At 44.6% G+C, this 18,522-nt stretch overlaps 1 non-coding gene across 1 annotated transcript; it reads right to left on the bottom strand.

The window, feature by feature from the left end:
• Positions 1 to 16,394: 16,394 nt before the first annotated feature.
• On the bottom strand, positions 16,395 to 16,548 carry LOC118387227 (5.8S ribosomal RNA). The gene has a single exon (XR_004826377.1). It is a non-coding gene; the product is annotated as a 5.8S ribosomal RNA (ribosomal RNA).
• Positions 16,549 to 18,522: the final 1,974 nt, after the last annotated feature.

Raw genomic sequence — 18,522 nt, 5'->3', positions numbered from 1 at the left:
GCTGACTGGAGTGGGTAACGCAGTTGAGTAAAACGTATTGTTATGAAACAGCAGGGAGCAGGTCTCGAACCCTCGACCTTCTAGCCCGAGGTCCGGCGCATGCTCGTGCGGCAGAGTCGATTTCTGCGCATATAAACCCAGGATCGTTACAGTATATTTAAGTTAAAGTGTAGGAAGCATGAGTTTCTACTCACCAGTGTAACAACAGCATTACCTTAACGTCCCACATGATATATTGTTACACTATGTAGGAGCAGTATAGACCTACAGTAGCTAGCTATTTATTTAGATTTAGTTTGACTTAATGAAACTGCCTTAAATGTGCTGTAGTAAAAAAAAATATATTCTCACTAATCAATCAACACATTCCTGTCTTTGTATGTCTCAATATAATAGTATTATTTAATTAAATCCATGTAAAATAAGCTTTGTCTGAAAATAAAATATTTCTCTCAACTGTGTTTCCCCTCCAGTCAGCAGACGGCGATGTGCGTCTTTCAGGCGATGCTGCTAGCGTGACGTATAATCTAGTGGACGGTTCTTCATAAACAGCTTGTCAACCACCTCGTTAGCTTGCCAGCCAACATACCCGAAAGATTCAAGCTGTTTATACGCTTTCGGTGTATTTTAGCTACTGTGTTTTAGACACACGTCTGTCGTATCTACTTGTTAACCAATTTAATATTACGTTATTTTGTATTAGTCAGCTATAGTAGCTGGCTGGTTAAGTTAGCACTAGCCTAGTCGCTAATGATAGCTAACTAGCTAACATCCCCGAACATGAGCTCCCTAAACTACTCCCCTCCTGTTAAAGAAGAGGTCTGCTGGACGGAGAAAGAAGCTCTGGGGCTGAACTTTGTAGTGAAAGAGGAGAAGGAAGAGGAGGATGTTACTGTAAAAAAAGAAGTAGAGGTTGAGGCTGTTACCATGAAAGAAGAAGAGAAAGACGTTTCAGTGAAAGAAGAGGAAGACTCGTTCAGCGTGAAAGAGGAGGATGTTACAGTAAAATAAGAGGAGGAAGGGAAAGAGGATGCATTTTTTTGAGTGAAGAAGGGGCGATTACTGTCCCATTGAAAGATGAAGAGGAGGAGATAGGATATCTGATTAACACCAGTAAGTACCTCCTTAAATTAGTTTTTAACTGGATATTCGGAGTTGGCTCATCAATACCTCTTCAACGGAGGGCCCTGGGATGATGACTGATATGTCTAGAATCATATGACGTAGAGAGCAAGCTACCCCTTGTTTTCTCCCTTCCGTTTCCAAAAAGTGACTTAACATATATATTTGAGAAGGGTCTATCTGCTGACCGTAGACTGGGGGGCATGGCATGTTGTGATTTTCATGTAGTGATCTTTTACTACACACAGTGCCCCCCAATAGTGCCATGTGAGAGTTGGGTTGACTACACCAAAGATTATGGATATACTGACAAGATGTCTCTCTGCCCTAACAAGGGGAATTGTTGGCCACAAAGCGGCACTGTGGGTTGTCTTTCTCCCGCCTATCCTTTCTTTGGATTGGTGGATACATATTATTGTTGTAATCTATTGTTTATATTCTATGAGGGTTGTTGTCGTCAACCGCCTGTATTCAATGGAGAGATATGCCAAACTACTAGCATGAATATGCATAGCAATCTGGAGACAACTCCTATAGTGTTATCAAAGTTGTCTGTATGTCACGTGTCCACATAACTTAATCATTACGAAACTTCTGTTGGATCAAGTAAACCTCACGTAGCAAATAAGCCATTCATTTTGTTGTTTGACCAAATTCGACACTTTCCACATCGGGTTGATAATTGTTTCCACTTGGATACAACCTACTGTAACCTACTGGCATGACCTCGAGAGCTAAAGTTGTAAAATTCCTGGATTTTAAATGAATATTTTCCAGTAATAATGATCATTTGTATCTTCCTATCCACATGTGAGATCCCTCTCCTTTGTCTTCCACTCTACACCAATAACTACAGTGGGACTCCCAATCCCGGCCGGATGTGATACAGCCTGGATTCAAACCAGGGACTGTAGTGACGCCTGCACTGAGATGTAGTGGCTTAGACCGCTGCGTCAACTATTAGAATGCTGTACTAGAATGCTTAAAAGGCCTCTAAAATGTTTAATATTAGTTATCGGTATTGTTTTTTAGGTCAAGGAAAATATTGGAGTATTGTATTGTCCAAAAATGTAATATCGGTGCATCCCTTTATTCTAAAATGTATCACAATACCCCATAACGCCAAAGCAAAAACAGGTTTAGATATTTTGCAAATTTATTGAAACTATTCCCCAGGATAACTAGTCTGAGAGTAATGTAAGATCCCAGGATAGCTAGTCTCAAAGTAATGTAAGTCTCAGATAGGGCTTAGACTAATGGGTTAAAACTGTCTGAGGGGGAGGTTCTTCTAAGCTATATGGAATTATTTTAAGGTTTAAACAACATGAAGGGCTTCCCCAGTACAGTACTGTTTTAAGAAGGTTATACCAAGGATCATTTCGCTATTTAATTTTGAACTGTAAGACCCATGGAAGTATCAACAAAAAATATTAGTCCATACTGCTGTAACCCATAGTAACACATTGGATAACATTCACAACATGGAACAACAGTAACCATAGTAACACATTGGATAACATTCAGAACATGGAACAGTAACCATAGTAACACATTGGATAACATTCACAACATGGAACAACAGTAACCATAGTAACATATTGGATAACATTTATATTTATTATATATTCACAACATGGAACAGTAACCCATAGTAACACATTGGATAACATTCACAACATGGAACAACTGTAACCATAGTAACACATTGGATAACATTCACAACATGGAACAGAAACCATAGTAACACATTGGATAACATTCAGAACATGGAACAAAAACCATAGTAACACATTGGATAACATTCACAACATGGAACAACAGTCCCCCAAAACATCTAAAGGAAGTTAGTTCTGAAGTGTCTGTCTGATATCTGAGATATATATAAAAATATATCTATATATTTTTTACACATCTTTAACCCCCTTTTTTTGTCACTTACATTTAAGTCATTTATGTCACTTAAGTCTTTCCACATTTTGTTATGTTACAGCCTTGTTCTACAATGGATTAAATAAATAAAAATCCTCATCTACACACAATACCCCATAATGACAGAGAAAATAGGTTTGGAGAAAAAAATGTCACATTTATTAGAAATAAAAAACAGAAATACCTTATTTGCATAAGTATTCAGACCCTTTGCTATAAGACGTGAAATTGACCTCCGGTGCATCCTGTTTCCATTGGTCATTGTTGAGATGTTTCTACAACTTGATTGGAGTCCACCTGTGGTAAATTCAATTGATTGGACATGATTTGGAAAGGCACACACCTGTCTGGCTACCACAGCATTATGAAGCGATACACCATCCCATCTGGTTTGCGCTTAGTGGGACAATCATTTGTTTTTCAACAGGACAATGACCCAACACACCTACAGGCTGTGTAAGGGCTATTTGACCAAAAAGGAGAGTGATGGAGTGCTGCACCAGATGACCTGACCTTCGCAATCACCCGACCTCAACCCAATTGAGATGGTTTGGGATGAGTTGGACCACAGAGTGAAGGAAAAGCAGCCAACAAGTGCACCGCATATATGGGAACTCCTTCAAGACTGTTGGAAAAGCATTCCAGGTGACGCTGGTTGAGAGAATGCCAAGCTGACAAGGCAAAGGGTGGCTACTTTCAAAAATCTAAAATATATTTTGAATTGTTTACCACTTTTTTTGGTTACTACATGATTCCATATGTGTTATTGCATAGTTTTGATGTCTTCACTATTATTCTACAATGTAGAAAATGGTCAAACAAATAAATAACCGTTTTATCATGTGGAGGTTTCATTCAGGTCTCAGTTTAACTAGATACTCTGTCTTTGGCAGGAGAGAGGCCAGACTCTCGCTATGACAGCAGGAAGAGTCCTTCAAGGGAACCAGACCCAGAGACACCCAAACCAGCGAGACAACACCACTGTTCCCACTGTGAAAAGAGATTTTCCGGATCAGGGGACTTAAAAGCTCATGAGAGGACACACACAGGAGAAAAGCCATTCCAGTGTTCTCATTGTGGAAATAGTTTTATTCAGGGAGGGCACCTACAAGAGCTTGAGAGAATACACACAGGAGAAAAGCCTTACCACTGCTCCCAGTGTAAAAATAGGTTTTCACGAGTAGGGGACCTAAAAGCTCATGAGTACACACACAGGATTAAAGCCTTACCACTGCTTCTTATGTGAAAATAGATTTTCCCGATCAGGGGAACTAAAAGCTCACGAGAGGACACACACAGGAGAAAAGCCTTTCCAATGTTCCCAGTGTAGAAAGTGTTTTACTGTGCTAACATGAAAATGCATGAGAGAATACACACAGGAGAAAAGCCTCATCACTGTTCGCACTGTGGAATGAGTTTTATTCAGTCAAGGAGCCTGAAGGAGCATTAGTGGATACACACAGGAGAAAAGCCTTTCCAATGTTCCCAGTGTGGAAAGAGTTTTTCCGTGTTAGCTACCCTGAAAAGGCATGAGAGAATACACACAGAAGAAAATCCGGACACCGAAGATGTGGATGTTGATTAAGGCAGCTGTCCGCACCTCTGATTCAGAGGGGTTGGGTTAAATCTCAATCCAAGATAGCGTAGCAGTGCAGACGTGTTTTGTTCTTCTCTCGTGTACTTTTGTATTTTTTCGTCTTTTTTGTATATATTTCAATTTTATTTTCAATCTCTTCTACATTTTAACTCAACTATACCTTCCGGTAACCTGCCTCACCCAATGTGATACGGAACCGCTATTATTTTAAATTTGTAGACCTTATAGCAAGAACCACCTAGCCAACAGAAGCTAATTAGCTACAAGCTATTTGGTCATTCTTAGCCACTGCTAGCGGCCTTTACCTTCTGCACAGATACCAGCCCTTTTTAAAAATATATTTTTATATTTTTTTAGCCTGGATAATACTCGCCAGCCTACCAGTAACGGACTGTCTCTCCACTACAACGCCGGATTCCTGCCGAAATCCCTGGACCATTACTCCTGATCTTCACAGCTAGCTAGCACCCACGAGTTACCCAGTACCAACGCTATCCCTGAGGCCCACCTCCCGGCCTACTCAGTTGTTCACCCGGACTCCACCCAAATACTTCTAGAACACACTACTCCACCGGATCCTTCCCGTAAGCTCTGGACCTTGGCACCGGATCACCGCTGCTACCGAGTGGCTATAGTGGCTAACGCCCCTGCCTCGACGCTAGCACCAGTTAGCCATGCGCATCTCCCAGCTAGAAAACTAAATTATTACAACTACAATACCTCTTTCGCCATCTGTCTTGGATCCTTAGTCAACACGGCACCCTGCCGCACCACCACAACTGGTCTGCCCACGAATACTCCATCCCCTGTGCCTTCAACCGGCCTCCGTTGGAGCAGACGCTTCTACTAGCCCCGAGCTACTAACTTTAAACGTGCTAGCGTAGTAGCGACTACTCCGCGGATTCCCTGTTCCATCTATTGCTGCCCCCTGGACCCTATGATCACTTGGCTACATAGCTGATGCCTGCTGGACTGTACATTAATCACTGTACTCCATTCTGTTTATTTATTATTTCATGTTTTATCTGTCGGCCCCAGCCGCGAAATCAGGCCCTGTGTGTAGTTAACTGACCCTCTCTGCCCATTCATCGCCATTTTACCTGTTGTTGTTTTAGCTGGTTAGCCGTTGTCTCACCCATTGTCTTAGTTAGCTCTCCAAATCAACACCTGTGATTACTTTATGCCTCGCTGTATGTCTTTCTTATATGTCAATATGCCTTGTATACTGTTGTTTAGGTTAGTTATTGTTTTAGTTTACAATGGAGCTTCTAGTTCCACTCATACCTCTGATACCTCCTTTGTCCCACCTCCCACACATGCGGTGACCTCACCCATTATAACCAGCTTATCCAGAGATACAAGCTCTTATCATCACTCAGTGCCTGGGCTTACCTCCTCTGTACCCGCACCCCACCATACCCCTGTCTGCACATTATGCCCTGAATCAATTCTACCACGCCCAGAAATCTGCTCCTTTTATTCTTTGTCCCCAACGCTCTAGGCAACCATTTTTGATAGCGTTTAGCCGTACCCTCATCCTACCGTACCCCCAAGCCCTGCGTGTCCCCAGGCGCTCTCATTTATTGAATACTGTGATCGAAAAAGCCTTGGTTTCATGCATGTCAATATCAGAAGCCTCCTCTCTAAGTTTGTTTTACTCACTGCATTAGCACACTCCGCCAACCCTGATGTCCTTGCCGTGTCTGAATCCTGGCTTAGGAAGGCCACCAACAATTCTGAGATTTCCATACCCAACTACAACATTTTCTGTCAAGATAGAGGGGGAGGAGTTGCAATCTACTGCAGAGAGAGCCTGCAAAGTTATGTCATACTTTCCAGGTCTGTACCCAAACAGTTTGAACTTCTAATTTGAAAAATTAACCTCCAGAAATAAGTCTCTCACTGTTGCCGCCTGCTATCGACCCCCCTTCGCTCCCAGCTGTGCCCTGGACACAATTTGTGAATTGATCGCTCCCCATCTAGCTTCAGAGTTCGTTCTGTTAGGTGACCTAAACTTGGATATGCTTAACACCCCGGCAGTCCTACAATCTAAGCTGGATGCCCTCAATCTCACACAAATCATCAAGGAACCCACCATGTACAACCCTAAATCTGTAAACATGGGCACCCTCAGACATTATCCTGACCAACTTGCCCTCCAAATACACCTCCGCTGTTTTCAATCAGGATCTCAGCGATCACTGCCTCATTGCCTGTATACGCTATGGGTCTGCGGTCAAACGACCACCCCTCATCACTGTCAAACGCTCTCTAAAACACTTCTGCGAGCAGGCCTTTCTAATTGACCTGGCCCGGGTATCCTGGAAGGATATTGACCTCATCCCGTCAGTCAAGGATGCCTGGTCATTCTTTAAAAGTAATTTCCTTACCATCTTCGATAAGCATGCCCCGTTCAAAAAATGCAGAACTAAGAACAGATGTAGCCCTTGGTTCACTCCAGACCTGACTGCCCTTGACCAGCACAAAAACATTCTGTGGCGGACTGCAATAGCATCGAATAGTCCCCGCGATATGCAACTGTTCAGGGAAGTCAGGAACCAATACACACAGTCAGTCAGGAAAGCAAAAGCTAGCCTTTTCAAGCAGAAATTCGTATCCTGTAGCTTTAACTCCAAAAAGTTTTGGAGAACCATGGAGTCCATGGAGAACAAGAGGACCTCCTCCCAGCTGCCTACTGCACTGACACTAGGTAACACGGTCACCACTGATAAATCCATGATAATCTAAAATTTCAATAAGCATTTCTCAACGGCTGGCCTTGCCTTCCTCCTGGCTTCTCCAACCCTAGCCAACAGCTCCGCCCCCCCGCAGCCACTCGCCCAATTCTCCACAGGTTCTCCTTCACCCAAATCCAGATAGCTGATGTTCTGAAAGAGTTGCAAAACCTGGTCTAGTACAAATCAGCTGGGCTAGACAATCTGGATCCTCTCGTTCTAAAATTATCCGCCTCCACTGTGGCAACCCCTATTACTAGTCTGCTCAACCTCTGTTTAGTATCGTCCGAGATTCCTAAAGATTGGAACGCTTCCGCGGTCATCCTCCTCGTCAAAGGGGGTGACACTTTAGACCCAAACTATTACAGACCTATATCCATCCTGCCCTGCCTTTCTAAAGTCTTCGAAAGCCAAGTTAACAAACAGATCACTGACCATTTTGTATCCCATCGCACCTTCTCTGCTGTGTAATCCAATTTCCGAGCTGGTCACGGGTGCACCTCAGCCACGCTCAAGGTACTAAACGATATCATAACCGCCATCGATAAAAGACAGTACTGTGCAGCCGTCTTCATCAACCTTGCCAAGGCTTTTGACTCTGTCAATCACCGTATTCTTATCGGCAGACTCATTAGCCTTGGTTTCTCGAATGACTGCCTCGCCTGGTTCACCAACTACTTCTCAGACAGAATTCAGTGTGTCAAATCGGAGGTTCTGTCGTCTGGACCTCTGGCAGTCTCTATGGGGGTACCACAGGGTTCAATTCTCGGACCGACTCTTTTCTCTGTATACACCAACGATGTGATTCCTTGATCCACCTCTACGCAGATGACACAATTCTGTATACATCTGGCCCTTCTTTGGACATTGTGTTAACCTCTTGAAGCTAGGGGGCACTATTTTTATGTTTGGAAAAATAACGTTCCCGAAGTAAACGGCCTATTTCTCAGGACCAGATGCTATAATATGCATATAATTGACAGATTAGGATAGAAAACTCTAAAGTTTCCAAAACTGTCAAAATATTGTCTGTGAGTATAACAGAACTGATATTAAAGGCGAAACCCTGAGAAAAATCAAACCAGGAAGCGGCTTCTATTTTGAAAACTCCATGTTCCATCGCCTCCCATTGCTCCATTTAAAGGGATATCAACCAGATTCCTTTTCCTATCGCTTCCTCGAGGTGTCAACAGTCTTCAGACATAGTTTCAGGCTTTTATTTTGAAAAATGAGCCAGAACGATAACATCGCGTCAAGTGGTCACATGAGTTTTGCTCGCGCAAAAGAATTTGGACAGCTATTGTTTTTCCCTCTCCTACTGTGAAAGACATTTGCGGTTGATATATTATCGATTATATATTTTGAAAACTACCTGAGGATTGATTATAAAAAAACGTTTGAAATGTTTCTGTGGACATTACAGGTATTATTTGGAATTTGTCTGCGTTGTCGTGACCGCTCTTTCCTGTGGATTTCTGAACATAATGCGCCAAACAAAGTGAGGTGTTTTGGATATAAAAATAATCTTAAGGGAACATTTGTTGTGTAACTGGGAGTCTCATGACTGAAAAAAATCCGATGATCAAAGATAAACGATTCATTTGATTGCTTTTCTGATTTGTGACCAAGCTACCTGAATCTAAGTGTACTTAATGTTTTGTCATGCGATCTATAAACTTACACAAACGCTTGGATTGCTTTCGCTGTAAAGCATAATTTCAAAATCTGAGACGACAGATGGATTAACAAGTGGCTAAGCTGTGTTTTGCAATATTGTACTTGTGATTTCATGAATATGAATATTTTTAGTAATATTATTTGACCGAGGCGCTATGCTATTCAGCGGTTGCTGTTGACAATTATCCCGCTTAAGGGATGGGGTAGCGTCAAATTAACAAACCTCCAAACGAGCTTCAATGCCATACAACACTCCTTCCGTGACCTCCAACTGCTCTTAAACGCTAATAAAACTAAATGTGTGCTCTTCAACCTATCGCTGCCCGCACCAGCCCGTGCAGCATCACTACCTTGGACGGTTCTGACTTAGAATATGTGGACAACTATAAATACCTAGGTTTCTTGCTAGACTGTAAACTCTCCTTCCAGACTCACATTAAGCATCTCCAATCCAAAATTAAATCTAGAATCGGCTTCCTATTTCGCAGGAAAGCCTCCTTCACTCACACTGCCAAGCATACCCTTGCAAAACTGACTATCCTACCGATCCTTGACTTCGGCAATGTCATTTTCAACATGGCCTCCAACACTCTACTCAGCAAACTGGATACAGTCTATGACAGTGCCTTCCGTTTTGTCACCAAAGACCCATATACCACCCACCACTGCAGCCTATATGCTCTCGTTGGCTGGCCCTTGCTACATATTCGTCGCCAAATCCACTGGCTCCAGGTCATCTATAAGTCTTTGCTAGGCCGCCTAAACTCAGCTCACTGGTCACCATAGCAACATCCACCCATAACACGTGCTCCAGCAGGTATATCTCACTGGTCATCCCCAAAGCCAACACCGACTTTGGCTGCCTTTCCTTACAGTTCTCTGCTGCCAATGACTGGAACGAATCGCTTAAGTATGAGACTTATATCTTCCTCACTAACTTTAAGCATCAACTATCTGAGCAGCTTACCGATCGCTGCAGCTGTACATAGCCCATCTGTAAATAGCCCATCCAACTGCCTACCTCATCCCCATGTTTTTATTTACTTTTTTGCCCTTTTGCACACCAGTATTTCTATTTGCACATCATCTGCACATCTATCACTCCAGTGTTCATTTGTTAAATTGAAATTACTTCGCTACTATGGCCTATTTATTGCCTTACCTCCATTCTCCATTTGCACACACTGTATATAGATATTTATATTGTGTTATTGACTGTACATTTGTTTATCCCATGTGTAACTGTTGTTTCTGTCGCACTGCTTTGCTTTATCTTGGCCAGGTCTCATTTACAACTGCGAACTTGTTCTCAACTGGCCTACCTGTAATGCTTGTCTGTGATGGAAGAAGAGGAGGACCAATGCGCAGCGTGGTAAGTTTTCGTCCTTTTAATAAGCTGAACACTAAATACAAAGTAACAAAAGAGAACCAACTAAATAGCTCCGTCAGGTGCAACACACACTAAACAGAAAATAATCACCCACGAAACACAATAGAAAACCGGCTACCTAAATATGGTTCTCAATCAGGGACAACGATAGACAGCTGCCTCTGATTGAGAACCATACCAGGCCAAACATAGAAATAGCAAATCATAGAAAAACTAACATAGACAACCCACCCAACTCACACCCTGACCATACTAAAACAAAGACATAGCAACAGAACTAAGGTCAGAACATGACACTACCTGGTTAAATAAAGGTGAAACAAAATGTATAAATTGCTCATGATGTCCTCCAGTGATTAAAAAAAAACTTTTCCTGTTGTAAAATTATATATAAATACAGTAAAGTATATAAATACAGATACTTACCTCATAATGTGTAGTGAACTGTTCCATGATGGATAGGCTATTGTACAACACACAGAGCTATTTTTATATTTTTTGTTAGGTGAAGTTATGGGTCCTACAGTAGGTCTATGTTATTGTTAGGTGAAGTTATAGGCCAATTTGGCAACCACTGTACAAACCCTCATTGTCAGGCTGATGGAAAAGCTAAACAAAGAGCATTTTACTGGTTGGAGTGTTTTTTTAAGTACAAAGTAGTTGATTTGCGATGCTGACACAATGTTATATTAAGCAGGACATTCAAACGAGCCTTACAATTACAATCCAAAGTAGTGTGAAATGCACTCATAAGCAACCTGGAAATGGAGGTTACTCCCCTGAGTTTTCCTCCATTCACATTCAGACTACATTGTGAAAAACTAAAACCAAATTGCATGTGCATTGCCCTCGTGCCGCAATTTGACTAAACACAGAAAGGGGCCTATATTAGAGACCAAAAGTAATCTGGCAAACTGCTCTGAGTTTCAACAGCATGAATAACTTTTGTCTAGTCTACAATCTTGGATGTTACTACTAATGTGAAAACAACACAAAATATGACTGTTCTTGCTCATTTTAAGACAATTGTCAAATATTCATTACATTCATTACAGACGACAATTGTTGTACAACATCATGGCTCCGCTGTTGGCATCACCTTTACAGTGGATTTCCGCTGTTGTGGGCCTTTAACCATCTGTCTGACTTTGTTGTTCACGCAGGACAGAGACGGGAATAACGTGGGTCATCTGGGGTTCTTCAACAACCTCATGATGCTGACAAGGCAGAGAAGAGTCACTCCACATTAGAACACCTCAAGAAACATCTGCAGAGATCCACAGGGAAGAGAACTCACTGCTCCTCTGACTGTGGGAAGAGATTCACCTCCTCAGCAGTCATTAAAATTCATCAGAGAACACACACAGGAGAGAACCCTTATTGCTGTACTCAATGTGGGAAGAGTTTTACTCAGGTATGCAGCCTGAAATCACACCAGAGAATACACACTGGAGAACACAACCGTATAGCTGTGATGAATGTGGGAAAAGTTTCACTTATTCATCCAGCCTGATAGCACACCAGAGAACACACACAGGAGAGAAACATTATATATGTGATCAATGTGGGAAGAGTTTTACTCAGAAATGCACCCTACTGTCACACACAGGAGAGAAAGGAGAGAAATCTTATAGCTGTGATCAATGTGGGACGAGTTGTGCTGCATCTAGCAATCTGACATTACACACGAGAACACACACAGGAGAGAAATCTTATCGCTATCTATGGTCAATGTGGGAAAAGTTTTGGTCAATCTGGCCACCTGACAGTACACCAGAGAACACACACAGGAGAGAAATCTCAGAGCTGTGACCAGAGATAATCTGATAAATGATCTCTGATCAAATATTAGAAAGTATATACATGGAGTTTTTTCATGATTTCAATGAGTTAATGTCACAGCATTGTATTAGGAGTATTTTAATAGTGTCACAATGTAGAAGCCTAAACTTTTACCCCCTTATCAATTGATTTCAGCATGATATGGATATTAGCCTCAGGGGAAAAATCCGGGCTCTGAAATGGAAGTGTACTATTTATGTGATTTAACAAAAATTGACTAACCAAAAAAGAATTGTATTACACTTATCACGTTGGCGACCCACTTGAATCAAAATGTAGCTAGCTGTTTTCTACAAATTGTCCTCTAACCAGGGATGTACGCATTACTCCCAGATTCCGTGTGTTTTTTTGAGCTGTTAGTTTTAACAGGATGTGCCACCTCATCTCCCTCCTCTCGCACAAATGATTTTAGCATGATATTGATGAGTGATGACAAATAAGTGTTGCATTCCCTTGTTCAGCGACCCCTAAATTTAAATGCATCACTCCCAAATGTAGCCGACTCTTCTGCAGGTTGTCCTCTAACCATTGAGGTAAAATATATCTCCCATTTCCATGTTTTTTTTAGTTGTGTTAGTTTCAACAGCACGTACAACCTAATTTCCCCCCTAATCGATATCTGATTTATTGCTGCTTGTCAAAACAACAGCGTGTTACGATGTCCATCTGTACAAAACTAGGTGCATTGCGACTGCCTCGACCCATGTAGACGGACCCCAACGTTTCTGTCCTATTAGCTCATTCAAAGACCCTGTAGCAAGGCATGGAAAAAAATGGATTTTCAGCACCAATTAGGGTCTTGCTTGGGCACCAAATTACCTATCGAGACGAAACTTGGGATTCGGGGTCGCCTCAGCGAGGCCTACACATACCATCAGAACTGGACCCGCAGCTAGAACATAACTACGTGTTTTACGTTTTTATTATGGTTTGAACAGAAGGCGTTGTGAATTTTGGGCCAGCTCTGAAGTATGTGATAGTTGGCTACTAAACGAGTTGGAAAAAGTGGGGTTGGTGTCGGTTTGTATTAGTTTGGTGTCAGAATAATATCTAATTGACTGATGGACGGTAACTTGCTGGTGACTATTGTCCATTTGCAATATGTTTAAACAGTGAGGTACCATCACCAAAGTGACATTCTGAAATCAACGCTAACGAGCGATGGAGAGGAACCAGAATCATTTTTGAGCATGCCAAATTCGTGATGGTAAATGCCCATTGAAACATATTGCAAATGCACGTGCACTTGCAATATGATTCAACAGTGTAAAAAACATCACCAAATGGACATGATGAAATCAACACAACGAGCGATGGAAAGGAACAACTATCACTGCCCGGCCATCCTGTGTTCATCAGGCCAGTCAATTTTGCATTTCTGCAGGATTTTTGAGCATGTGAAATTCGTGATGGCAAATGGAAAATGGACATAACATCCTGATTTGGCATTTTCAAATCTTTCATATTGCATTTGGACATTTCTTATGGCTTTTGGCCTCAAAAAAAGTTATTTTTGACTTCCTATGAAATCATATTGCAAATGGACAAAACATATGCCTTATACACAAGTAAAATAAAAAATAAAAATGATAATAATTGGGCAAAAGTATATTCATACAGTTCTTACACGTGTGTAATTGACAAAAAAATCAAAAGAATTTTGAAAAATGGTCCAGAAAGCACTTTAAGGGGGTGATACATTTTTTATTTTTTTTCACTTTTTCAAAATTTAACTTTTGGATGTTGACTTGTGTTACATTTGCAATATGAAAAACCACGGTGGAGCGCACTCGCCACCTGTTGAATTTTTAAAGTGTTACACCTGGCATTTGCCATATGGCATTTGCAATCAACTTTGAACGAAACAACGGCGAATTGAGTGGTATTGGACACCGTGTATATGGTTTGTCCAGTGCCAATGACTTCCCATTCATTTTTGTCCATTTCAGGGGGGTGCTCCCTTACCTACATTGTTCTAACATGCCAGAAGCTGTTCACCTTGGAGACCTGCTGCGGATATGGGTACGGCCCGGTGCGAGATTTACACCATCTCCCCCGGATTTTCAAGGGCCAGCGAGAGCTCACCGGACGCCGTCGGAACCGCGACGGTTTCCAGGGCTTGGGCCCCTCTCTCGGGGCGAACCCATTCCAGGGCACCCTGCCCTTCACAAAGAAAAGAGAACTCTCCCCGGGAATCCCGCCAGCTTCTCCGGGATCGGTCGCATCACCGCACTGGACGCCTCGCGGCGGGCAGGTGAGTTGTTACACAGTCCTTAGCGGATTCCGACCTCCATGGCCACAGTCCTGCTGTCTATATCGACCAACACCTTTTCTGGGGTCTGATTAGCGTCGGCATCAGGCGCCTTAACCCGGCGTTCGGTTCATCCCGCAGCGCCAGTTCTGCTTACCAAAAGTGGCCCACTAGGCGGCTCGCATTCCACGCCCAGGTCCAAGCCAGTGAGCCGGGCTTCTTACCCATTTTAAAGTTTGAGAATAGGTTGAGATCGTTTCGGCCCCAAGACCTCTAATCATTTGCTTTACCAGATAAAACTGCGAGACTTCGAGCGCCAGCTATCCTGAGGGAAATTTCGGAGGGAACCATCTACTAGATGGTTCGATTAGTCTTTCGCCCCTATACCCAGGTCGGACGACCGATTTGCACGTCAGGACCGCTACGGACCTCCACCAGAGTTTCCTCTGGCATCGCCCTGCACAGGCATAGTTCACCATCTTTCGGGTCCTATCGAATGCGCTCACGCTCCACCTCCCCGACAAAGTGGGCGAGACGGGCCGGTGGTGCGCCCAACCCCGTAGGGTCGGGATCCTACCTCAGCCGACACACGCCGGCCCTCACATTCATTGCACCACGGGGTGTGTTCGGAGAACCCTCTGACTTGCGCATGCGTTAGACTCCTTGGTCCGTGTTTCAAGACGGGCCGGGTGGGTTGCCGACATCGCCGCTGACCCCTGGCGCCAGTTTACGTGAGCCGCTCCCTGCCCTGGCGACGTAACGCGGTTGGGTACGCACTGAGGACAGTCCGACCCGGTTGACAGTCGTTCCGGGGGCAAGGGGCCCCGTGCCCCCCCGCAGAGGGGACATGACGCAGCGGGTACTAAGTCCCCGGCCCCGGGAAGCGGCGCTGTAAAGCTCACGGCCGAAACTGGTAGCCAACTTCACCCCAAGACCTTCCAAGCCGACCCAGAGCCGGTCGCGGTTTTACCACCGACAGAGGAAATGCGGCCGGCGGGGGCCGAGCCCACGAGGGGATCCGACCACACCGGAACGGCCGACCCTGACCCGCCGAGTTGAATCCTCCAGGCAGACTGCGCGGACCCCACCCGTTTACCTCTCAACAGTTTCACGCCCTCTTGAACACTCTCTTCAAAGTTCTTTTCAACTTTCCCTTACGGTACTTGTCGTCTATCGGTCTCGTGCCGGTATTTAGCCTTAGATGGAGTTTACCACCTGCTTTGGGCTGCATTCCCAAGCAACCCGACTCCGAAAAGACGGGGGCTGTTACCGGCCTCACACCATCCACGGGCTGAGCCTCGATCAGAAGGACTCAGGCCCCCGATCGGCACCGGGCAAAGCGGTCTTCTATACACCACATTTCCCGTGCCCGCCGGACGGACAGGGATTCGGTGTTTGGCTCTTCCCTCTTCGCTCGCCGCTACTGAGGGAATCCTGGTTAGTTTATCTTCCTCTGCTTAGTAATATGCTCAAATTCAGCAGGTTGTCTCGTCTGATCTGAGGTCGTAGTCAAAGTGAATGGAGTGTGGCCGGTCGCCTGGGCTCACCTTCTCAATACGTTTTAGGTTGGTGGTCGGAGCTCCGCAGCCCTAACCTAACCCCGAGCGCTACCCCGAGAACCACATGCGTTACACAGGCAGCACGGAAAGACCATGCGGGGAACGTGGGCGCCTCTCGCCGAAGCGAGAAGGGAAAGGAAGAGCGCACGGGGGAAAGGAGAGAGAGCCGAGGCTCATCCTCAACAAACCCACCGAGCCGTCCTGGTCTGAACTTAGGGGGACAAAGGCTGCACGGTGGCCGCCTGCGACTGCCCTAGCTGCGGAAACCCAGAGGTTCCGATTGATGACAAAGCGACCCTCAGACAGGCGTAGCCCCAGGAGGAACCTGGGGCCGCAAAGTGCGTTGGAAGTGTCAATGATCAATGTGTCCTGCAATTCACATTAGTTCTCGCAGCTAGCTGCATTCTTCATCGACGCACGAGCCGAGTGATCCACGGCTAAGAGTTGTACTCTTGTTTTTCATTGCACGCAGAGGCCAGTGGCTGGGCAGAGATTGGGAGGTTACCCTCCTTTCCCCCACCCGCACTTCGCCAGAGCGCCAGGCCATAGTTCAAAGACAAAGGTTTAAGAATAGGGAGGCTTCCTGGAGCTTGCGCAGCGTCGTTGCCGAAGCGCCGGTGAAGCCGCGCAGACATTAAGCCCCCACCTACGCCGGGGCGCAGAGAAGTTGACTGGGTTCTAAGTGCCGCGCGATACTCAAGCCGCTTATAAGATGTTAGACCATTTTGGGAAGTCCCGGTTCACCGGACACCCCCAGTCCCCTTCGGTACCGGCCTCTCCACCCGCCCATAGGTGAGTCATGCAACCGTGGCTAATGGGGAAAGGGGATGGAGCCAGTCGGGCACATCCCAGGCAAAGGGGGATGCGGGGAAGCGGGCTAGGACCGATGACACCCGCGCCGGGAGAAGGGAGAGGCGGGAGGCGTGAGCCCCCTACCCAACCTGCAGCAGAGCTGGATTTTCGGAGCTCAGCCCCATGCCGGCGGCTGGCAACCGTTAACCTCTTGCGCCGAGCCATCCCGGATCCGGTATCGTGACTACAGCCTCAAGCTCATTACCATAACGCAACGTTAACTATTTCTAAAAATTGCAAATGAAATGAAATATGCCTGCTCTCAAGCTTAGCCTTTTCTTAACAACACTGTCATCTCAGATTTTCAAAATATGCTTTTGAACCATAGAAAATCAATAATTTGTGTAAGAGTGTTGATGGCTAGCTTAGTATTTAGCGTAGCATTTAGCACGCAACATATTCACAAAAACCAGCAAAGGAATCAAATAAAATAATTTACCTTTGAAGAACTTCAGATGTTTCAATGAGGAGACTCTCAGTTACATAGCAGATGTCCAGTTTTTCCTGAAAGATTCTTTGTGTAGGACAAATCGCTCCGTTTTGTTACTACGCATTTGGCTACCGAAACTAACCGAAAATTCAGTCACCTAAACGTCAAACTTTTTTCCGAATTAACTCCATAATATCGACCGAAACATGGCAAACGTTGTTTGAATCATTCCTCAAGGTGTTTTGTCAAATATCTCTTCATTGATATGCCGTTCGTGGAAGCATGGTTTTTCTCAGATTCCCATGGAAAAATACCAGCAGCTGAGTTTTGCGCACCAATTTCCACGCAGGACACCGTGCGGACACTTGGCAAATGTAGTCTCTTATGGTCAATCTTCCAATGATATGCCTGCAAATACGTCACAATGCTCCAGACCCCTTGGGGAAACGATAGAAAGGGTAGGCTCACTCCTGTCGCATTCACAGCCATATAAGGAGATAATGAAAAACGCAGCCTCAGAAATCCTGTTCATTTCCTGGTTGCAGAAATATCTTGGTTTTGCCTGAAGCTTTTGTTCTAGGGCACTCACAGTGAAGATCTTTGCAGTTCTGGAAACGTCAGAGTGTTTTCTTTCCAAAGCTATCAATTCCATGCATAGTCGAGCATCTTTTCGTGACAAAATATTGCGCTTAAAACGGGCACGTCTTTTTATCCAAAAATGAAATACTGCCCCTAGAGTCGTAAGAGGTTAATGATCCTTCCGCAGGTTCACCTTACGGAAACCTTGTTACGACTTTTACTTCCTCTAGATTGTCAAGTTTGATCGTCTTCTCGGCGCTCCGCCAGGGCCGTGACCGACCTCAGCGGGGCCGATCCGAGGACCTCACTAAACCATCCAATCGGTAGTAGCGACGGGCGGTGTGTACAAAGGGCAGGGACTTAATCAACGCGAGCTTATGACCCATGCTTACTGGGAATTCCTCGTTCATGGGAAGTAATTGCAATCCCCAATCCCAATCACGAGTGGGGTTCATCGGGTTACCCACACCTCTCGGTGAAGGGTAGACACACGCTGATCCGCTCAGTGTGGCGCGCGTGCAGCCCCGGACATCTAAGGGCATCACAGACCTGTTATTGC

This window comes from Oncorhynchus keta, chromosome 8 (genome assembly GCF_023373465.1).
Source record: "Oncorhynchus keta strain PuntledgeMale-10-30-2019 chromosome 8, Oket_V2, whole genome shotgun sequence".
In the NCBI taxonomy this organism is placed as follows: Eukaryota; Metazoa; Chordata; class Actinopteri; order Salmoniformes; family Salmonidae; genus Oncorhynchus; species Oncorhynchus keta.
The sequence above is the reverse complement of the archived record's forward strand: the minus strand, read 5'-3'. Positions and strand labels throughout refer to the sequence as shown.